Source organism: Agelaius tricolor, unplaced genomic scaffold, assembly GCF_023055355.1.
Source record: "Agelaius tricolor isolate 1412-34295 unplaced genomic scaffold, bAgeTri1.0.p SCAF_9, whole genome shotgun sequence".
NCBI lineage: Eukaryota > Metazoa > Chordata > Aves > Passeriformes > Icteridae > Agelaius > Agelaius tricolor.
In genome coordinates, this window is record NW_027269269.1 from 1,007,563 (window position 1) to 1,031,918 (window position 24,356).

Genomic DNA, 24,356 nt, shown 5'->3' on the forward strand with positions numbered 1-24,356 from the left:
GAGTGAAGGTCCATTTGAATAAAAAATTGAAAAATAATCCCCTTATTAAAAAACTCATATTTTGATTGGAGACAAAAATCTAATCTTCTACTAGTGATGTGGCTACTTTGATGTGGCTGGCAGCAATAGTATTCATTTAGGAACCACTACTTTTGTTTTGCTAGTTTTAATTAAATTCAATGTCTAAAATGGCATTTCATTAAATAACTTTCCTTTTTCTGAACTTCCTCCCCATGCTGTTTTGATTATTCAGATATGGAAGCAACTTCAGTGACCCAGACAATGGGTCATGCAACTTTCAATAAATAAACTCTGATGAAACTCTTACACAGTCTGTACAACATCCTGAACAAGATTAAGACCTGAACTTTTTCAGCTTGGAAGCACAAGTATGAAGAACAACTTGAAAGATGGTACCAAAAAGTGTAGAACAGAAACCTATTTTACAGAGACCCTTTCATGATCTGCAAATATTTTGTCAGCAGCTAAGTAGTTTAAGAAAAGAAACAAAACACCCACTTCAGCCAGTACTTTCACTTCATGTCATAAAATAGCCATCTCTTTAGTTTAAATTTCCTTTGTCTAACTAATAGGCAAATTCTTTAGTACAGCATTATTTTTTTCTTTTTCCATCTCAAGTAACTCTAGCGTTTTAGATATAGAAGAGTAGAAATTGAATAATAAATATAAATAACAACCAAACAAGGCCTCCCCTTGACTTAGAATTTATGTATACATCTGTTATGTCTTTACACTTAAAGTACACTCCTTCAGAGAGAACAATTAAGAAGAAAGACTAACGAAAATAGCATGTAAGTCACTTCTAGTTGTAATACCAATCAGTTTACAGCCCACTTATGAAAATACTTAAAGCCAAAAAAGGACCAAAAAAGAAATACAAAACCAAACTCCAGGTGCCTAGACGCGGTAATATGAGTGGTCTAAATAATATTTTTAGTGAGTGAATTTTCTAGATGTCACACTGATGGCAATCTCGAAAATGAAATCAAGAATCAGAATCATTAAAGATTTCCAAAACAATAGATAAATTAAAAACAGACATTCTGCTGTAAAATTCTTATTTAAATTACTTCATTCAGAAAAATTAAACAATTCAGAAAGTATCTGTAAGAATACCTTTATATTTGCAATCAGTATTGCTTTTTTGGTTGTACAATAAACCACAATTAATCATGCTTCAGAATAAAGCAAGCGATACCTTATTTGAAACTCACACCAATGAAACGAGATGAACATGTATCTTGAGTAAACAACCTTAAAATTATTAATAGTGAGTATATCTCACTATTAATATCTCAAAATTATTAATAGTGAGTCCTTAATGTGCTGCTCTTCTCCACCATGCTCCGAAGATCCAGACCTGTTGGTCTCTGACAGTGAAGCCTCTGATAAATGTCTACTACTCTATCATAAAAAGAGAAAACTACATCATATTCCACGTTTTGAGAGAGAAACTTGAAAATATCTGTGATTTGCAATACTCAGTACTATCTGCTTTTCTGAAAAATAACCCAAACCAAACCAAACAACCACTTATAATGAAATAACGGAAACAAATATTAACAAATGCATGCAACTTCTGTGATAATGTTCCCCTGTATGCAAATCATAGACAGTAACATATACAGAATTCATTTATTGATGCTTAGCAACCAATATGGGAAATAAGGCCACAGGAAAAAATTATGGAGATATCTAATAGAAAAACAGCAAGTACCAAGTAGCAGAAATACAGGCTTAACCCTTCACTCATCTATTAAAAAGAAGATACCCCCTCTGCCTTTTTGGAGGTGTGCACACAAAAACAGACAGACTTCAATGCTGCCACTTTTTTCAAGATGTTACTTTGAAAATTCTGAAGAGCTAATTCAGGGAAATAACTGTGTCTGTGGCATTTATGGAATTACACAGCTTTCCTTCATTGTGTCTAATTTTGAAATGTAATTTTTGAAATGTAATTTTAACTGACCAGTAGATCTCAAAAGCCAGCCCACATCAGCTCCATCCAGCAGAGCCTCAGAGGACAGTGTGGGACTGGTCACACAAGGTGCACCTCTGCTGCCAACACTGTGATCCCAGCTCAGTGCAGCACACAAGGAACTGCCAACTGCAATATCCAGAGGGGAACCTTTGCAGCCCTCAGACTTTCATTTCAAAGGGATGAACAGGAAGACAAGGACCAGACAACACCTGCCATTCACTGAAGAGTCTCCCATTAATGATGGGGCCATGCTAAAAGATAAGTGTTTTTTATTTTTGAGGATAATTACAGTTATTAGCTTTTGATCTGTATAATTTTCGCTTCCACTTTAATTGGCAAGCTACAACTCCCTTCTTGCAAAAAGTAACCTTCACCAGTCTGTTCTCAAAGGTGTATTTATCAAGTTCACATTCCCCAATGACATGTTTATCTGAGACCTTCAACATACTGGGAAATCCTATCTTTTTTTGCAATTAATAAGGATGTTTTCAAATATCAAATATAACATTGACTGAAGAATGCAGAGGGAAACACAACCATTCTATATCAAAATCTTTTTGAAGAGGACCTCACAAAGTATTATTATTACATCTACAGGGATTGCTGCTTCAGATACAAAGCCTTGTTCCTTTTTTGTATAAACCCCTTTTTAAAGCATTGTGCAGGCAAGTGTGCATACAAGTACAAAAAGCAGACAAGCTTGGAATAGTTTCTTCTACACAGATCATGGTTGGTCTGTATAAAACATTCATTATATATAAAACACCAATGTACTTGATTCAGTTCTGGGACAGGCAACAAAACTCTAGTCTGAACCCCCAATCTTTAAACACTTTGTCTGAGGAAAATAAGAATATTTAGACATACTACAAACCAGCTGACAAAAAAACTGCTGATCACTTTTATATGTGTGAAGTATACCTCAATGATCCTCTATCCATACTATGTTTAAGAAATTCAAACCCTCTCCCTTTCCTTTTAGCTTTTATGTCTTGATTCCTTTGTAATCATTAGTGCCAGTTTGTCTATTTTTCAACAGAAAAAAGCACAGGAAGCCTGTGCAGCTTCACAAGTTAATGAAAGAAGTCAAGTGCCTCACCATGTAATACAAATTCAAACATTTTGTTTTGTGCTCTATGCTACTCCTTACTTATTCTAGGCAGTAAGTGAATTAAAATTAAACTTGATACTCACATTTGCCATAATTCTTTAGAGTATCTCTTAATTCTATCCTTTGACAATTGCCATCACTATTTCACAGTAACTACTGAACTAGTTTTTGTATATTGTTACAACCTTCTTAAAACTTAAACCAGAGATTAACCGAACTTGTAACTTACACTAGCGAACATGCAGATGTTTCCTTTAATGAGTACTATAAAATGCCCTGCAAACTTGAGGCATCAAAAAAGTGAAAAAAAAAAAATTATACAGTATTTATACAGGGATTAATCCATACTGATCATTCTTTTTCCTCCCTAAGTAATTTCATTCAGCTTGCAAGCAGAGAAAACAAAACCCTCAGCCTCAAGATTGTTCTACACAAGTCAACTTCATATATTTTATTTATTTTAAGGGAGTATATAACAAGGAAAAATAGCTCTTGCTACTGAGATTTCTAAAAAGGAATTTATGAGAAGTAATGTTTGCTACAGGGAAGACAGACTGTATTTAGAACTATTGTCTATGTTTACTGATTTCCATCATACAATTATAAAACTAAATCACACATTCATAAAGCAAAACTTTATAAAGGCATGATGCCTGCAGTTCTTTGCTCAAGCAGATCTACAGCTTTATCCCACAAAAATTGTTTCCATTATTGTACTCAGATACCTTTGCAAAAGCAGTCAAATTTTTATCCGTTTTGAAAAGGTTTGTTTTTAAACTTTATCAGGACTGAAAACTACTGTTCCTTAATTCAAGATGGTCTGGGATATCACTAAATTACTTCTGAACTAAAGTTTAAAAAATTATATTACTAAATCCAGAAGGAGATAATGGCATAGGCAGAAGGTTACAGCTTATCTTACTGAATTTTATGATAAACATTCTTATTTATTTGTCTTCCGTGTTAAAGAAATATAGTAATACATGCAGGCTGGCCAAATATATCCCACGCTAACAACTTTCCATTTTGGAACTTTTTGGCTTACGCCTGAATTTTCAATCTTAGCACAGCAGTAACTGTATATTTGTGTGCTCTTCCACACATAAGTCATTGGTGCTTTACCTAGAAGTTCATGCAAAAATCTGTCACAGTCTGTGCTAATGTGTCTCTCTGAGCTTTTCTAAAGTAAAAAGCATGCATGAACATCAAAGCACAAGCTGCAAATGATCGTTTCTAATCTTAGACATGTATCAATTATTCACTAGCTTGTTCTGCTTGTGCTTTATCATATAGACTTCACCATGGCAACACTGTTCTTCCCTTCCCAGCCTTAATCAGTGAATCTGTAAACTAATATTAGACCAAGCTGCTGGATTACTCAATATTCTACTTATTACACCATGAACATGTCTTTCTTATTACATCATGAACCCTACACAGCTTCCAAAATACCAATAAATTTTCATTGTTCCAATATTGAAATGGTAGCTGTCTAAGAACCAGCCAATTCCTCTCTTACTGCTAAATATAAATATATAGCTTTGAAATACCACTAGCAAAATTCAGAATGGATTTTACTGTCTGAATGCAATACCTCTTCTGTGTTTTTTTCACAAACTGGGAAATGGCTGACCTTCCAAACCTTATAAATTTTAAAGTCACTCTTCAGTTTTAGAACTATTTCTCTTATTTTCAGAGAGTACCTTAATTTAAATATGTCATATCTGGCAGTCTTCTTGGTATAATCTCAACGACACAATTTCAGTGTTTTCTTTCTGTTTCTTTATGTTTTCCAGCATTATTAAACATATATGTACACATAAAAATGCATCTTTTTCTAGCTCATTTGGGCCCAACTATTTTGTCCCTTTCAGCGATTTTCTTCTAATTTCTCTCTTTTTTTGCCTAATTAGCTTTTTCTTCACCCATTTCCCCTGTGTTTCTCCAATACTCTTGATACTGTTAATTCTCACTCTCTTTTAGCTGTTCCAACACACAATCATGCTTCCTTTCCCCTCCAGACTGTTAAAATTGTTTATGTAGCTCATTAATCTAGAAGAGACACCCTCAATGCTTTAGTGCTGCAAGGTTTCTCCCCTCACCTTGGAAAGCAGAACAGCCAACATTTCTTGTTTCCCAACTCTTTACAAAGGTGTTCAACTTATGATACCTCTGCTGGGGTCTCCAGGGAGTACAGATTAAAGTCATGCTTTTGAGCATCTCATTATCATCCTGGCAGCCATTTCTAAGGCTTTTATAATATATAAAAATCTTAATGTGTCTCTAATATGCAAAAATCTAACTGCAGCATTAACAGCATAGAAACTGTGATATACACAGAGAGTTCATGTCCCTTTCCAGTAAGTCCTTAATATTGTTCCCATATTGTTCTTGGTTAAAATGATGAACTGTGTGGTATTTCCCTTACACATTCCTTATCTTCACCACAGTTAAAAGGAAGTTGCTTCACGACCACCAGACTGTCTGGCAAAGGGGGCTGTTCGCTGGGTGACGCTGGATAATGTCAAGACTGCTCTACTCTTTTTGTTTGGGAAGTGTGGGACTACACTCTGTGTCACCTTCAAGAGCTGGCAGCCTCCCTTTGGTTTCAGCTGAGATGAAGTTAATTATCCCCTTAGTAGCTGGTACAGTGTATTTTGAATTCAGTATGAGAATAACGTTAACAATGCTGTGATGTTTTGGTTGTTGCTAAGTAGTGCTCACCCTAAGTCAAGGACTTTTCAGTTTCCCATACTAGCCAGTGAGCAGGTGCACAAAAAGCTGGGACAGAGCATGACTGGGACAGTTGACTCAAACTGGCTAAAGAGATATTCCATACCATAAAACATCATGATGAGTATATAAACTGGGGGACTTGGCTGTGGGGGGAAGACTCAAAATACCACTGAAAAATGCATGTATTGGAATTTTGGAAATACTTTTTCCTGTGCATCAGTGACAAGGTCACCACACTTCCATGTTTTAAGCCAGCCAGTGATACACACATTCCCAAGACAGTTAACCCTAATGCTCCATATGAGAATATAAACAACTAGAATGCACATCTTTCAGAGAGCAGAAGCTGCTCCACCAGCAACAGAGGGCCCCAGGATTATACTTACAGTTCAGCTCAGCTTAAACACATTGTAAACTTCTTCTGTTTCAGCTTCCTTACTCCTGCACAAACACTAAGTCTCAGTGATCTTCAGTAATCTTCTCAGAGCTTGCCAAGGAACTGGAAGATCCTGACCACACACAAGGCAAAACTTGGGCTCTTGACTCAATCTCCTCATTCATACACTGGATAGCAGGTGCACCAAATGACATTAGGAGCCATTTCTTACCATGCAATTTGCACTATTTACAACCATGGATTATAACCCCAGTAATGAAGCACAGTACTCTCAGATCACAACACAATTTGACTACAAGACTTTGAAGAGATGGTCTCACAGACAGCCAAGCTCACTCAGCAAACAGGTCACACAAACCTAAGACAAGGTTTCAGAACTTGAACTTCAAATTGTTTAACTGTTCTAACTTCAATCCAAAAGGAGAAATGTACAATCCTACCTACACAAATTATACTTCCTAGTTAAATTATAATGGTAAAGTTACAATTCATGCAAATAGGCTGGATTTTTTAATAAAAGCCTAACTAGAGGAACTGATAATATTGAAGAAATTTCACTAGAAGTACTGAAAGCTATCAGCATCCTCAAATGAGACCTTATTGTTTAGCTTAGGATGAAACTTAAGAGCTTATTAAAAAATATGGAAAATACTTCTTTAGAGAAGAAAATGTTTATTTCAAGAAACAGCAAATAAACTAAACTGCTATTTGAAAATCTTGCCTTGAACAAACTTGGCCATTTTAACATTGTTATGTAAAAAATGCTATGTTTGTTATCTTTCGCTCTGACCACCAACTAAGTCTCAATAATCTGTTAAAGTAGTAAAATTTATATGATGAATATTAAACAAGACTGTGGTGGAATATGTTATTTTCCTATTTAATGTAGTTTTCCATCTGACCAGCAGCGAAATCCACAGGACTTTCTGAATCATACATAGCCCAATGATGGAGACTTAGTATGGGGATTTTTTAATTTAAATTGTGGAGCAATATTCCACAGCTGATATTCAAAAGTGTGAGGTTATATAAGGCAAGCTAGAGTGGATTTAGTTTCAATCTTTAAAAAAAAAAGATTAACAACACACCCACCAAAATCTGCACTATAGAAACTAATTAAAACTTAATTGAGTTTTCAGATCTTTTAGAAAATAAAAGGCCAGACAGTTAATGGATGCAGTACATTCTGGTTATGACTGATAGGTTTAAGTGGAAATTAAATAAAAATAAAATAGTTCCAACTTAATTAAAAATAGCAACACTATCTAAATTTCAAAAACAGATATGACTACACTCCAAATTTTAAAATTATATATATTTGAAAGATTACTTGTCATGATAACTGGACCCAGCCCAAAATGCTATTAAAGCCTAATGCACTCAGTGATGTTGAGTGGGATTGATTCTTCCAGCAGCAGTGAGGATACAGACAAATTCAAAAGAGTTACAGTACAGCAGTCCACATCTTAGAAGTTCATTAAATTATGCTCCTTGCCTCTTTAAGAGCATCAAGTGCCATAAAATTTCTGACCTTAGAATTTTTCCTCAAGACAGTTCAGAGGACACATGTCAGCAATTATTAGGATATTGTAGCTCTGGGATACTGTAACTGATTTATGTCTCTTATATGGCATTAGGGTCTTGATTTAGTTTCAAACACACACAAGTGTCCAGTGCTGCTTGAGCTGCTGCAGGTGTCAGCTGGGGAGGATACAGATCTCACATGGGTGAAATTAGTTAGCCTTTCATGGCCTTGCTTGGGACAAGCAAAACTAAGAGGCAGACCCTGAAATCTGTTCCTCACCCCCCAAATACTGAAGAAATTTGATTATACTTCAGGAAACAACAATGACAGCTTTAAAGCATTTAAGCTGGTAAATAAACAGGCAGAGAAAGAGAAAAAGAAAAGGACTTCCAGCAGATCAGTCTTAGTTCACTTAGCCATATGTTGTGAAAAAACTTGTGTAAAAAATATTAAGGAGACTTGCTACAGAACACAATATCATGCCCTAGCTGGTCACCAGAATGCCTGTGATTAGCAACTTTAGTTTCTGAGTTTAATTGACATGCCTACATATAAAAGAATAAAAACAAGTATTTACACAGAGATGTCAGAGCCTTTTCAGGTATAAAATGGAGATCACAACCCAGTAACATTAACTACAGAAAGTCCCCAAATCTAGTTTTAACTTCCATGGATTTATGCACAGCTGGGGGAGATGAACAAATGAACTGCAATGACTCTTGCCCTCTTTGACAGTTACGTAAGCTAAGCCGGTCAGTTCATTGAAAGTAGGCACACTGAAAGCATGAAGTCACTCAAGTTATGCCAGGACAGAAAGCATGGACTGAAATAGTTGATCTATCAGTAATATCCACAGTGGCTTTTTTGTTTGTGCTCTATCTACATACAACTTACTGTATGAGGGGAGTTCATGAAATACATCAAAGACAATGGGCTGTATATCAGATTGGGCAAAAAAATCAATTAGTTCCAATGATTGGTTATTAGCACGCAGGCACAACGCACAGACTGTTCCAATATGACCATAATGGTTTTTCACTTTGTGGATTTTCTTGCAGTGGCATCATTAAGTCATAGCTGTTTTAGCAAAAATTTTAAGCCATCAGAATTTCTGCTACCAAAGAAGCTCCTGTGGTGCTGAGGAACACCTGGGCACACTCACTCTTCAACACTTTATTAAAAAAACCCTAATCAAACAAAAGAAAAAAATTGCATTGTCGATCTACATGCAAAATGCCTGTAATGATGAGCCAAATATCATTTTATAGAGAGCAAATGTAGTATCAAGCAAGAACACTTGACAGGTCAACACAGATTCAGTCCAGCTACTTGTATGGGTGGTTTAGCAGGCAAAAAGGATGTTTTTCCTGCAACTACCACACTGTAGGAAGAGCATCCTTTGATTCACTGCTCCTTTGTCCTCAGAGCAGCCCACCTGTGTCCAGTGATGTGCTTCTGCTTTGGTCATAAGCAGGTCTAGAGACTGGAAAGCCACCAGCAGCACTGACAGCTTGATGGTAATGCCAGTCACTTCCACCTACTGTTGTTGGTACTGGATCTTTGATGTTTATGAGCAGCTCCCATTTCAACAGCAATTGTAGGAATCACTAAAGAGTGACCAAACAGCATCATTAACTTTTTTTCGATCCTGACAAATGCAAGAATGATTGACTTAAAGTAAAACTGGATCCCTCACAAATACATCTATGAAGCATATCTAAGAATACTTCAAAAGGGCATATGCTGGAATATATAAAAATATATATAAATAAATGAATACTTTCTCTGCTAGTCTGTATAGAGAGAGCTTCAAACACAAGATCTGTGTCTGCTACTAGAAAAAATACTTGTGTGTGCTGGGAGGAATGTGTCAAAAAGTAAAAGACTGGTGAGGACGACTGTAAATTGCTCAAATGACCTTGCAGCTGGAATAGCCCTTGATAAACCTGTGTGAACTGCAGGCCAGTGATTCTCTAGCATTGGACCAAAACTTAACAGTGCCTGCCTCTCCACTTGTGTGCCTCTGCCTGCTATTGCTGGGGGATCCCCCAGTTAATGAGGTAATATAATAAATAAATTTATTCTTTGTGTTCTAGCTGCAAATTTGTGTTTGTTGCGCTGCCTTTCAGTGTCAGCTCACACAGGTGGTATCTTACCCAGAGACACAACAGGAAGAAACTCTAAGAGGTCATGGTGGTGATTCCTCAGAGACAGAGGTCTGAAGTGAAGCTGGTACTTGCTCTAGCTAGGCTGTAGCTCCAGCTCTGGTATCTGCTTTGTACCACAGAGTGATGTTTGGTGCCTGGAATTATGAAGATCTCCCAGCCCAAAACAAGCACAACTCTGCACTCCTCTCAATGCAGTCATTACTTCCCATGGGCATGTGACACAGGTTACTGAGATGTTCTTTTGCTAAATGAAGGCTTATAAGAAAGCATTGAAACATGCTTCAAAAACAGCGATGTGGGTTTGTCACTCCTCTCTGTCAACGGAATCCTGCAGTGCGGAAGCTCAAAGAAAGAACACTTTGCCCACCCCTGCCCTCAAAAATTTAACTCTAAGCTTCCTTAATCACAGAGTTCCCACTGAAAGGAACACAGGAGCTATCAAAATAGCTCATGCAAGAGCTACATCTAATCCAGCATGCTGTCTGTTCATTAGCCTGCGGCAGATGGTTTGACAGAAGGTGCAAGAAATTCGTCAGCGGACAGTTCTGGATTGGGAAAGTGTCTCTTTAGTTGCTCCAACTAGTTTTGCTTGTATTTTGAAGTGCAAGGATTTACAGAAGAAAGGACTTCAAGAATACTTAAATGTATATATTGCATTTAAGCATGTAATCTTTTGTTGTAGAAATAACAGAATCTTCTCACTGCTCAGATATTTTTGTCAGTTAATTACATAAACTAATGACACAGCATCTAAAAAGAAGTTCTTGCATACTTGACTTTTTTTAGTTTATTACACAGACTTTAGCCTTTCATCAAAAAGGATAGAGAGAACACACAATTCCCTTTCCTCATCAAGGCTATTATTCCGCATATAGTTCTAATGGGAAAAGTTTAAAAGTGCCAATCTTCTCAATCTTGCTTTATAGGAAGTGTTTCCAAAGCAAACTTATCATTGCTGACAATTTCCAACTTCTACTCTCTTTCTTGACTGCAAATGGCTTCACATAAACAGAGATCTCCATGTCTTTGCTCATAACTGGTTGGGTCAGGAAAAAAATAATTGCAGGGTCTGACTTATCTATCAATCCATCAACACAGAGGGATATTTACTCTGATGTCCCAATGATGTATATGTATTTTATTTTATTCCCTTTGTCAACAAAGTAGAACCTAATATATGTCAACACTGAATTTCACATAACAAACATTCACAAACTTATTCAGAATCTTCTGTAATTTCTGCTAAGCAAAGTAACCTGCCATCCTCAAGGATATCAACATTAACTTTTCACCCACACAGTATCACAGTACTCAATCAATAGGTAGCGAGCTGTTTAACTATTGCCTTTTGCATTCCTTTTCAATCACAGTTTTTATTAAGAGAACAAAATATTAATTTACATTTTTAACCTACTCTAACTACTACTGTAATAATAACAGAAACTGTATACAAAGAGCCACCTGTCACAGCAATACTCAAATATGGCTTACATGGCATATTAAGGATATAGCTATTCTTCCCCATCTCCCAAAAGGGAAAAGAAACAACAAACCCCCTATGTGATTTATGCAAATCTATGAAAACAACAGCCAACCAGCTTGCCATTTCCTCCTTTCCCTCACTTTTCAATAGTGGCAGAAATGAGGAGAAGAGTAATAACATTACCAAATGCTTTAGACATCATTTGAACAGGGCTCCTTCTCAGGTGGATTCACTTGCCTGAGAATCAGCAGACTTTGATCAGTCACAAATTGTTCTAGAGTCCCAGAGGCAGCACTGTGGATCCTCCCAAGGGATGGGGAAGATAATCAGATTGTTTAAAGAACGGAGACTCATTTGTGAATAGTGGGACTGTAGATCCTGTTACTATATACCTCAAAGCTAGGTATTAGCATGTGAATTACTAGACCAGAATTATTAACAGAAGAAAGACTCCACAGCAATACTTACAAGGCAGAAGAAAGAAAGTAGTGATAGGAAAAGGATAGCATGGAAATCACTCTAAAGACAATGGAAAATAGTCAGCTACAGCAACATTCACTTTCCACACTGTTTCTCTCTACTGACAACTTTGACTGTATGAACTAAGGAAATTTTAGCCTTTTCCATTTTTTATAATAAATGTATTAAAAATCCCACTCTCACTCTTTAAATATGCTTATAAATTTAAATTGAAAATTCACTAAAAAAAAATCAGTGGAAAGCTGGCAAAAGTTAATCATGTCATCATATTAAATACCTGTATTTATGAAGAAGTTTGCACACTGTGCAATCTGCCAGAGATAAGAATATGTTCTTGACTGTTCCTTTTGGCCTCTTATTTGTGCAAATTGCATTAGCATTTGCAGCTGAAACCCAATGCAGAATTCAGATTAAAACAGTCTTGTATCCCCATTCCCCCTAAAACAGAGAGAGAGAGTAAGAAGAAAAGAACCCCCCAGACCATAGCTTTTGGGCTCTGAAGTTGTATTTAATTAAAATACAAAATAGGAACCTTAAGCAATGCAACTGGGCACAACAAGAATTCAAGCTGGTTTGTTGCCAGTTGACACTATTAAAAAAAGCTCAGAACCAAATCTAACCCATAGCTATGCTCCTGTGGGAAATATGCCTTCCTCTGGACCTTATTTCCTGCTCAACAATCTGCAGCCACTACCTCGGGCGAAGAATATCCACACAGTTTCTTCCAAGGACTCATAAATAATTTAGAACAACTTGTTCTAAATAACATCACTAAGAATTTGGTACTTCCATAAGCCTATATACAGCTTTAGCACCCTAAAAATCTTTTACCAGAGAACAAGGCAGTACAAGCCATCCTGAGCACCAAACCAACTCTTTATACTGTTCACCATTCAGCTTGTCCTTGGATCTGGGCGCATGCCCTGTACAACAAACTGCTCCAGGCTCAGCTCAGCTGAGCAAGGTGTCCACATCCAGACCCATGGACACAGCAGTACAGACGCAGCTGCCAAGGTCTGACTTCTGCTGGGGGCAGACCCATTCCTCTCCATCTCCCAAACTCTAGCAGCACTGCACCTTCTGATTTGCTCCCTCCTTCCTCCTCCTCCTCGTTTTACACCTCAGAAGCAGTTGGATCACAGCTTCCTTGATGGTATATGACCTTCTCTCGCCCTTTCAGAAACACTCAGTCTGACCTAAGACAACACTCAGGGCTAAATATACAGGCAGCTGTTCTCTCATCCTTTTATAATAGCACAACAGCAGTGTTTTCCAACAAGACACACTATGTGCACAAAGCATGAAAACAAATTGTGTATTTTTACTTTCCAAGATGACATTAGTAAGCATTTTAGGAACTGCAAGAGCAAAATAAAACTCATTTTATTTTGCTCTTGTACCTCCTAATGAGACTACTGTAAATGGCCACAGTTGTTATACTTGCCATGCTTAGACTGGGGAAAAAATACCACTGCAGTATTATTAAGCCTATGTGGTGACAAAAAGGCCCCGTCGTGTAAGCCTTCCAGTACTGCTCCTAAACAGGGAATACGGAATTCTCACATGGTTCTGACACTCTTCATTCAGACTTACAAAGTATTTTACTTTATCGTTTTATGAGACAAACTTTGAGAAGTGAGGATTCAGGCCTGGATGATTTACAGCTAGCAAATTAGTCACAGCTAACTAATTGTCACAGCTAAATCTTGCAATGAAATCTAAGAAGCTATTGAAAAAGTCAGCTTAACGTGAGTCTAAGAATATTGCAGATCCTTTTGAAGAATGTATTCAAATTAGTATATTCAGAGGTATATGCTCTACTTTTAGTGGGACACCAATGATTTTCAAAAGGCTTTACTGGCCCTCATTTTTTTTCCCATAAGTGGTAATTTCTTCCCCTTGATTCTTTATTATGCTCTTCATTCATTCCATCTCCATCCAGTCTCACCTTTCCAATGCCTTCCTATCAACCTATTAAGTTTCCTTAAGTTAAAAATGACATTTACTTTTGCAATCTTTGCTTTTATTTTATCTCCCTCTTCAGGATTTTACTTCTCACCTCCTGTTTTTACAGTAAGACAACTCCTGAGAATGTACAGCATGTCAATACCAAAAACACACTTCAGAGTCCTGCAAGGTTTAAATGGGATTGATCATTATTGACTGAAAACAGTTTTCTATTCTTCTTTCTGCAGTTAAAGAAGCAAGATATTGATTTTAATTTGTTATGGGACAACTTCCTATTTGCATGGTATGGATTAATTTCAAGATGACTTCTCTAATATGACTTCCAGAACAAGATTGCTAAATGACATTGCAACAAACCAGAACTGAAATAACACATCATAAAAAAAAAATAAACAACTGAGATAATCATAATGTTAGAATATGTTACTCCACAAGTATTTCTAGCAGGAGCCTTGTATTTACAGTATATGTTAAATCTACTGTTTTTTACAGGTGACCCAATCCTACATGTGACTCTGCACTCCTTGTACAAACTCTAACAGACATTCAGGATATTAAGTGGAAGGGTATCAAGTAAAGGATATTAAGTAAAATAAATACTCATCAAAATGTCTTGCTTGAATGAACTGTAGCTATTACTGCTAACAAAATATCCATGAAATCTTATAATTTACAGAGGGAAAAATGCGGGTCTGACAGTTATTAAAAAGAAGTCAGTATTTTTAGAAAAGCCCTATTGACACTAAGCATTATAAGAAATATTATCTGGTTTCAGCACACATTTTAAACTTTCATACACAAATAATTTTCTTTTTGGGGACATATCTCTTTAAGGAGAGCATCAGAATCCCAAGTGCTGGAGAATAATTAAAATACAGATTTCAGGTCTGCTTTGCTAAAGCTAAGAAGCTTATGTGATCACGAGGTCTGCAAACATCTCTCTCTTCTCCTCCCAATAGTTTTGAACCACTTGACAGATATTACTGATTTTTGACAGGATAGCAACCTCTAAGGTGGTTAAATTGCTACATGCTTTACATAAACAGATGGCCAAGTGAAGAACTAGCTTTTGACAAACAGCTCCAATAGATGCCTGGAATGAGATGAAGGCTGGAGTATGGATTCACATCATATTACACATTAGCAGAGTCCACATGGAGAGAAACCTTACCATGCCTTCAACATAATAAAAACACTGATCATAACCATCAGAGGAACCATAAAATACAAATTTATAACAAAATGAGCTTTACTAACTCCAAACTTCACAGGAGGGCACACTTGCTCTTAATGGTGATCATGTTTAATCAGGAGACAGAAGAAATAGGCAAATATAATATGAAAGATCTGAATCATCTTATTTTCATTTTCAATCTTCTAATAAAGGCTGTCTATTGAAACTATTAATAGCCAAAACAATCCCTCTCTCAGAACATCTATTGCTAAAAATATCCCTAACAAGCAATGCATACAACTTTTTATGTATATAAGATGAAGAATTTTCAGTTACTGAAAATGCTCGTTCAGTAATAACCAAGTTGACAGTACATCTATAGATTAAGCAGATTCATTAAATAATTTCTGAACAAATGCTAAGCATACAGCTTTCCTTCTAACTCATTTCAAATCTCATCATGCTGTGGGGAAAAAGAAAAAAAAAAGTGAGACTGATGAATTCTGTGAAGTCTGTTAAGATTGCCTTTATCACTGACTTAGCAATAGCCTAGGCAGCTATGGTACAATTACAAACAATTATGTTACTTGTTTTCTGTCATTTCACCCTCAATGCCAACACTAACTACAGCATCATTTGGGGTATTTCATCACATACACAGAGGTTAAAGTTACACTCTTGCCCAGTAACACTAAACTTGTCAGTCTTGACAAATAAGTCTGTGTCTACCACAGGAGAAATTTAGCTTCCTTTCTGAAAGCACCAATTTGTATTTTCCTTATGCCAAGTACACAAGTGTGCAGTACTTTTTCTGAAGAACAATATCATCTACTCAAAATATTAGTGTTTTTGCATGGAATCGGGTTTTTAAGTAAAGACATCTGAAACAAAATATTAAGGATGTAGCAGCTGATTTCATCAAGTTAAAAAACCAAACCCAAATGTCACTGCATTGTTTTAATTCAGCTTGTCAGGTACACATAAAATGATGACAGTAAAAGTCCTGCAGTGAATTAATAGAGGTGTTCTGTTTCCAAATAAAGCTTTCCAGAAGGTGAGACAAAGTTTCTTTTTCAGGGATCTGTTGTCCAAAGAGCCTATCTTTGAAAACTAACTTCTATCTAAATAAGAATACACCTATTATTTAACTTAGAAGACAGCAATACCCTATAGCACTGCTGAATGTCTTCCACTCCCTACAAGTGGAGTGGCCCAAGAAGTTCCAGTCTTACTCCAGTGAGGTGCTCCAGTTTGGAATCCCATGCCAAATTTGTATGGTCTGTCATGGCCTGGTATGAAGGTCTTGCAATTGCTGCTCCAAGACAAACCACGTATTATGATGCAAAAGAATAAAATAAATCCACATTCTAACAATCACTCATTTATGATGGTGACTGACACTTGTATTTAAACTCCTTTCAAAGCACTCTAATTAAGTGAAGTATGAACCATGGGCTAATATTTAATAGACCTTAGTAATACTATTTGTAATATCACATATTGTTCCAGCCCATTTAAAAATATGTTAAGAGGTTTATAAGAATCTTTTTTTCTGAAGTACAAATTTCCAAGAAGTAAGTCTTAAGTATGACAGTAAACACCTACTACATTTTTAACCCTCCTTTTAGACACTTGCCTAAAGCATTTAAGATCACTTCTTGGTTGACATGGATAATACAACAAAAAGTCAATGAAAGGTATGATTTTTATCAGTGCTATTTTGGCAAATGAACTTCAATTACTAGGGACAGAAATTCAGGCTTCACATTTAGTTCTCACCTCCTGTGCCTGTAGCCACCAGAAATTCTCCCACCGTTTCCCCAGCCTGACACTGCCATCTATAGCAGTCTCGTGCTTGCAGCAGTGATGCCAGCACTGATGAGAACAGAATGTGTGGCTGTGTTGCAAACACAAAGCATTTTGTGAAAAACGGGTTTGGATCGTACATGAGTACAAATATTAGTGACCAATGACTTAAACTGGTGGAGTTTTCATGGGATCAACACCACAGCCTACTGACTTCTAGTCTAGGAAAGGTAACTCTTAAGCAGGAGCAGCAGCACTCCTTTCAGAACCAGTTGGGTGCATCTATGCAAATAAAGGATTTCTTTATGGAAAAGAGAAATGTAAAGCCACCCATCACACACAGAAGCTGAGGAAGCACTGATTTGGAACAGCATTATCTGCAATTTCAATCAAAGTTCAAACATGTAAGTGCTCAAACATAGTATGGAGCCTGTCAGGAGCTTGTGGTACGAACTGCAGAATTTCACAATTTCAAAACCCTCCATGGAGCTTCATGTGAAATCTATAAAGTTCAAAAAAGTAAAAAAAAATCCTAATCAGTAATAAAATGAAATTTATACTTAGACTCAGAGGTATTCACTGAGTAATACTGACTGGTGCTATTCCACTACACAATGGCATAAATATAAATATATACTCATACAGCACATAACCTATTCTTACCAGAAACCATAAACACCAAGAATCAGAAGCAATTGCTTCAGTATTCAGAAGTAATTGCTTTGAATAAATGAGAGATGATAAGCATCCCTCATTCAAGATGATATGATACTGCAATGAAGCAATATTCAGGAAGAACAGACTGTACTATAACAATGCTTTTTTATCCTGAGCTCTAACTCAAGCCTAGAGCTCAGGAGACTCAAGTTAGTATGTATCAGTGTAATTTCAGGCTTTTTTGTAGATGCTGTTTATATTCAAAATACCTGAAAACTCACTAGGACAGTTGTTGGAACACAAACTTGACATGTTTTCCAAGTTCAAAATAAAAGACCTAGTTAGCAAGTACAGGCATGGTCTCTATGTCAATTCCATAAAAGAAGTTGAAAGATACATGCCCCAGACCTTCCTACAAACTGGTGATAATGGGATTCTCTGAGAAACAGCTTCTGTTCAAGACCTTGCTCTAACACAAACAGAAAAGCAATCTGCAACTGGGCAGGTTTCACATCCAGATGAGTGTTGTCACCACTACAGTTCAACTATAAACTTTGTGGGCAAAAGAACCTCTTTTTCCAAAATGTCACATTATCCCCAATCACTCAATCTGGTGGAAAACATTAAATAAATTTGGCCTGAGTCTAGAAACAGTCTGGCAAAAGCATGCAAATAGAACACCAGCATAAAATACCTGCCCCCCAAATTAGCCACAGATCTAGACTGGTTACTTATATCAGCAACAAGTATGTCCAAAATTATCATAATTATGCATAATAACATCTGAAGAGGCTATTAAACATTATTCAGATTTTAAGCCAATTCCAAACTACAAAGCATCATATTCACCTTGAGCAGGGGATGCAAATTACCTCCCATTTGTTCTCACAATTCCCTCTGAAGCATATTTTATTAGTCATTGTCACAGACCCCAGGTTTAATTTAGCACAGCCTTTCCAACATTCAGTCCTCCAGGCCATAAAAATGAAAGTGTATGAGCTACATTATGAAATTCTGTCCTATAACAATAAAGTTAAAGCCACTGACAGCCCTTCTGTATGCACTACAATAAGCAAACCATTTGTGAGTCTAACAAGAGCATTCCCAGTTTTATGTGGTTGACCAAATTCAAACTGAAATTTATTATATGAATCACTGCTATCCTGATGATCACCTCTTCCAAGACTTTGATCTTAACAGTCCAAGATAAACTGTTTTTCCAACTATGCAAATCACCCTCAAATACTGTCAAATAAAATACAGCCTTTATACCCCCGAAAAGGTTTGATTTTGTGGAAATGTAATATGTCATTTATTTATTTATTTTACCATAATTACATGCTAGGAGGAGATTAATACAGACTGGGAAAAACATAAACAGACTATGCAGTCCACATTTGAAATAGAAAATAGCATTTTAAAAGACCTAAAATAAATTTTAAATGGTAAAGTTTAAAATCTTGAATACATAATCTAGAGTTTAGAAGCTTGCAGAAGAGATTTATAAATGTCAAGAACTTTTAAGTCTCACACAGTCATTACATGACTAAATAAAATAATATAAGACACCACAAAAATAGATTTGATTTCTTCCTGACTGGAAGCTCAGTACAATTAATACAAGTCATTGAATGGACCCATCAGGCGTTCCCATCATTATAAAAAGGCAGCTGCTATCTGGAAACATAAGTTAAATTATTTATCAAATGATTCTAAATATCATCAAATTCAGTGCAGCCAGTCATTCAAACAGCTTCTAATAAATTATTTGATACGGCTCTAATGGAAAGCATGAGTTACTCAGAAGCATTTGCTATTAACAGCACCATAGTAATGTTTTGAAATACTACCCAGACATGTCCAGAAGTGACACACTATAAAACACATTACAAATATATTCTCCTGCTTTTGTGGCATTATCAGCAATATCCAAGAATTTGCACAAATTAAGAAACAAGTAATTTTGACAGCCTTATGCCATGGTAGAGAACATGCAGATTTTTATTCTGCACAGCACAGAAGCTTTCTTTTATTTTCCTGCTGGACAAAAAAAAAAAAAAAAAAAAAAAAAGTGCCCACATAATTTACCACATCAACAGCATCATAAATATCAACCAACTCCAGAGCATTAAACAATGCCTATATAGTACAAAGGCAACTTCTCAGTAATAACAGGTTGTACTGTCTTGTTCATGGCACATCCCTTCCCAAGGAAAATCTATCTCAAGACTAAAGCCAAAAAGCTTTCCTTCTATTAAAATGAGTAGACTCTCTGTCATTCTAAGAGATTATATACGACACTGTTGATGGTGAAAGTACTCCAGCAAAAGTTGGTAGCAAGAATCTCAATTTCAGGTTAAGGAACACAAGGCCAGGGGACAGAGATGAGTAAATTATTTGAGACATTTATTTAAGAAAAGCACCAACAAATAGTCTTCATCATTATGCATTCTTTACGCATTTCAAATTAATATGCTAATCTGCTATTAACTGCATTCAAATAAATAAGAAGTGTCAAGCAAATATTTGTGATTAATAAATTTCCAATGTATAAGAATAAAATCCAGCTACTATAATTAAAATGATGTCATGAAATAATCCATTCTTTGGTTCAAAACACTAGCATGGCTTCTTCTAGTGTCTAAAACTACAGATGTACATGAAATGTACATGGGTGATTACCCATGGATGGATGTGAGATGCACAGTGGCAGAATAAGAAGAAACACAAACAAATTGCAACCCAGGAAATTGCAAATAGATTAAGAAAAATAAAATCACCACAAAGATGGTCAAACACTGGCACCACTATAATCACAGAGACTGCATAACCTCCACTCCTGGAAATACTCAAAACTCACATGGACAAAGTCTGAGAAACATTACCCAACTGGATTTGCTTTGAGTGCGGAGACAGAACTAAGTGACATCCAGAGGTCCTTTGTAATTTAAAATACTCTACAAATCAGTTGTTTTTTCTTAAGTTCCTTTCCCTATTGGAGGTGTACTTTTCCATTTTCATATATGCTTCATTTTACACAAGTCTCCCAATTATTTGTAGTGGCTTCAAAATAAAAATCAGAAACGTTTTGCAAGCAATCATGATGAGGTCATTGACAGAAATGATGTAATATTACACATTCGGTGCAATAAGACCCATTTATTTTATGGTAGTTCCATCACCAGAGTCTATTGAGATACAGTAGCTAAAACAAAAGCAAAAGATTCATTTACAAAGTAGTAAACAGCTCTGATCTTGCAGGCTGTTATCACTCCATCAGCCTGCATCACCCACAAGCTGCAGGCGTTTGCAGATGAGTGACAGGACAGAAAAAGAAGGAAACGACAGATCAAAAAAAGCTCGAGTGACCCTACAGGAAGTATTGCATGAATCAGGTGTGCACGTACATCAGACCTCGCGTCTCACACCGAAGACACACTGCGGAGGACAACGCCATGAGTACCTTTGTTCACACGCTTCAGGGGTGACCTTAATGAAGGCGTAGTAGAAGCATCATAGGTGCACCTGTGGATATTAACCGGCCCACAGTTGCCTATACCCCTGAAACATTTTTTTTTTTCTCTCTAAAGAAGAAAAGGCTCAAGAAAAAAAAAAACAATCCCACCACGAGGCCTCCAGAACCAGTTTATTTCCCACTCCTTAAATAAGAACCATGCTATTTTTAAGACGCATTGTGATGGGAAGCACATCTAAAAATAAGTTTGCTGGCGCTCAGGAGCCAGTGTCGCTCCCCACGCCCGTCCCCGGCAGGGCAGCCTGCCCGGCCCGCGCTCCCCGCGGCCGCCTCGGGCGGGGAGGGGGCCGGAGCTGCAGGTGGGGAGGCGGCTTTGTCTGCCATCGGGCGCTAAGCGACGGCGGCATCAAGGCGGGCATCCGCCGGCTGGCGACCGGGCTCCCAGGAGCCGGCGGAGAGGCAGGGGGAGCCCCCACCTCACCGGCATCCCCGAAACTTTCCTCCGGGCCGCCGCCAGGGAAGAGCCGCCGCTGCCGCCGCCGCCGCGAGCCCCCGGAGCGGAGCCGGGGACCGCCCGGTGTCCCCGCCTCTCTCCCGGTCCGCCGGGCGCGGCCGAGGCCGCCTCCCCGCTCCGGCCGCCCGCCCGCCATCCGCCGGGACGCGCCCGCCCGCCATCCGCCACCCGCTGCCCTCCCCGCGCCGCCGCCCGCTCACTCACCCGCGCCCGGCGAGCGCAGCCACCGGCGCCTCCTGCCCTCGCTCCCTCCCTCCTGTCAAGTTGAGCCCGGCCTCCCTCCGCCCGAGCTCCCCCCGCCCGGCCCCTCCTTCGCCACCGGGAGCCGCCGCCACCGCCTGGGCCCTCCCCCGGCGGAGCCGGGCACCGCCCCGCCCTCACCTGGTCCTGCCGCCGCCGCCGCCGCGGGGGAGCGGGGGAAGATGGGGACAGCGGAGGCGGCTCCGGGCAGTCCCAGCCAGCGGCGAGATCGCGCCGCCCCGCCCGGAGCTCCCTGGGCTCCTCCCCGCCGGGACGCCCCGAGAGGCGAGGGGGGCGGTGGGCCGGGCTGTGCCGTGCCGTGCCGGGCTGTGCCGTGCCGGGAGCGGGCGGGCATGGCAGGCGCGGCCGCCTTCTACCCCTCGGGGAGGCACGGAGCGACCTGGGCGTCGCGGCAGGAAAGCTAGGCAGCTTTCCTGGCAGAGCTGGCCGGGATCACGCCGCACTTTCGGGAGGAGGTGGCAGGAGCCCGGCGGCGGGGCTGTGGAGCCCGGCTGGCAGCGCCGGGAGCGGCTGCAGGCCGGGCGGGTTCCCTCTGTGTCACACGATCCCAGCGACGCTCCCCGCAGCAAGTGTGCTGGGTCGGATAACCCCGCTAGTGAGGAGAGATGCTCGGTGTGCGAAATAGAAAAGAGGGTGTAAAATCGGGACTTCCAGGGAAACGGCAATGCTGGTAGTATCTGTCAGCAAGGAGGTCTTAATCTGAAATTCTGGATGGGGTGCGGGTCTAAAATAAGGCGGAAAGGGTTGAGTGAAGTCCAAAAAAACAGAGAGAAGCTGCGGTGAGTGCTCTGCGCTTTGATCGGGAGGAGCAGGAACGCGGTGCCGCTGCTGAGAGGCATCCCGAGGAGAACAGCGCTCCATTATCTGCTCGCCGAGGAGCTGCTGAAGGATGGGGTTTTAAGTCTGAGGTCTCGGGTAGCTTAAAAGGTAACAGTATGTGTGAAATGAGTAAGCCGAGAAAGACTTAAACCCATTCATGTTGCTTTAGATTATTTGTAATAATACCAGGAATAGAGGTAGGAATACAGACAGGTATGAGGAGGTTGCTATAAAGGTGAATGTGTTTGCTTCGGAAATAAAAAATTTATCAGCTGTTAATACTAAGATATATATATAAAGTTCTACTCAGCTTTAGGCAGATGGGCTGTAAAAGCAGGTTGGTGTCTTTTTCCCACAGGGAACACACTGTTGCTTAAGCAGCATAGCTGATGAGGCCTGGTTGCCTAGGGAGGGATGTTCATTCTCCCTGTTTATTTCCACTGAGTCCTCTGGATCTGACCCTCTTGGCCAAGTCACCTGTAGTTTTTTCCTCCTGCCTGTATGCCTGGCTGACATCTGTGTGCAGAGCCACCAGTCAAGAGATGTGTCATTACTCTTTCCAAATTCATAAGACACTCAAGTAAAACTGTGAAATTAGTGGTGACATTAGTCAAGAGACTAATTGGGGTGTCTCTTCTACTCCTTGAATTCTCATGAAATTTCAGAAAATGTAGTGTCTTTGAGATTTGTATCCAAATCTCCACTTGACTTGTCAAACTGGCAAAGGCTTCAAAATCTGTGAGGGACATGCAGTGACAGACAAAAGGACAGAATAATGAAGTAAGTAGTCATATAAACCTCACATTACTTAGGGTTGGTTCCAGGTGAAAACTGGACCACATATAACTCATGTTATTTTGTTGTCTATAGTAAAGCATATTTATATTAGAGTTAGACAACTCTGTGGGAGCTAAATTACTGTGACTCTCAGTAATACCAAATGGTAATTTTTTATCCAACAAAGATGTATCTAGCAGGGTGTCGCAGGCTGGTGAAAGATTAGGTGTTGTCTCTATATCATCCATACACCATCTGTGCTGTGCATTACTGCCAGGCAGCACAGAGCCATTAGGGGAGAGTGGGGTAATAGACCTCTGCCTGCCTTTCAGTGGTCTCGGCATTCTGCAGAGCAGCCTCTTCAATGCTCTGGGTTGATGTCAGAGTGTTCAGAGTGAGGAGGCAACAGACAGTGTTTTCTACACTCACTGCTTCAGCCTTCCCTAAAATCTCATCTTTGGTGTTCTGTAGGAAAACTGCATATAAATATTTATACCTGAGAACCAGTATTCCCCTTACTATGGGTTCACATTTTCCACTCCCTTTTCCCAATTAACCAGCTTTGCTGTGTTCCTCATTATATTCCTTTACTCTGCACATGATGTCACTTGTTTGTCTTCATCTGGAGGCATCTCATCTACCCAGACGTGTGTCTGGGGGATTACATTATAAGAAAAATCAGAATCTTCATTTTGGATTTTGACTTTTATAACAATTCATTAGAAAAGGAAGGGCACTCTGAGGAGATAGAGCAAAAACACTGTAATTACCTTGAGCACCTATAATGTCTTTTCAGGCTGTGCCATCTTATAGATTGAGACTAAGCTCTTGGAAAACATCTTGGAATTTTGTAGGGTGTAAAGTTTCATGAGAAGATCAATTAAATCTCTACACACAACTTTCAAAAGCCACTGGGAAACAAGAATTTAAAGGTTATACAGTAACCTAATTTAAAGGTTACACAATATTCATCTCCTAGAGGGCAATAAATTAAATCTTGGCT

The 24,356-nt window shown here is 38.8% G+C and overlaps 1 protein-coding gene across 3 annotated transcripts in view; it reads right to left on the reverse strand.

Moving 5' to 3' along the window:
- FRY (FRY microtubule binding protein) overlaps positions 1-22,010 on the reverse strand; it is a 223,782-nt gene extending 201,772 nt beyond the window's left edge. For 2 of the 3 annotated variants that reach the window (XM_071433957.1, XM_071433955.1), the window contains exon 1: positions 21,701-21,776. The gene's annotated coding sequence lies outside the window, so the exon portion shown is untranslated. Of the gene's footprint in view, positions 1-21,700; positions 21,777-21,877 lie in introns of those variants that run through there. The other variant, XM_071433956.1, reaches the window with a different exon arrangement.
- Positions 22,011-24,356: the final 2,346 nt, after the last annotated feature.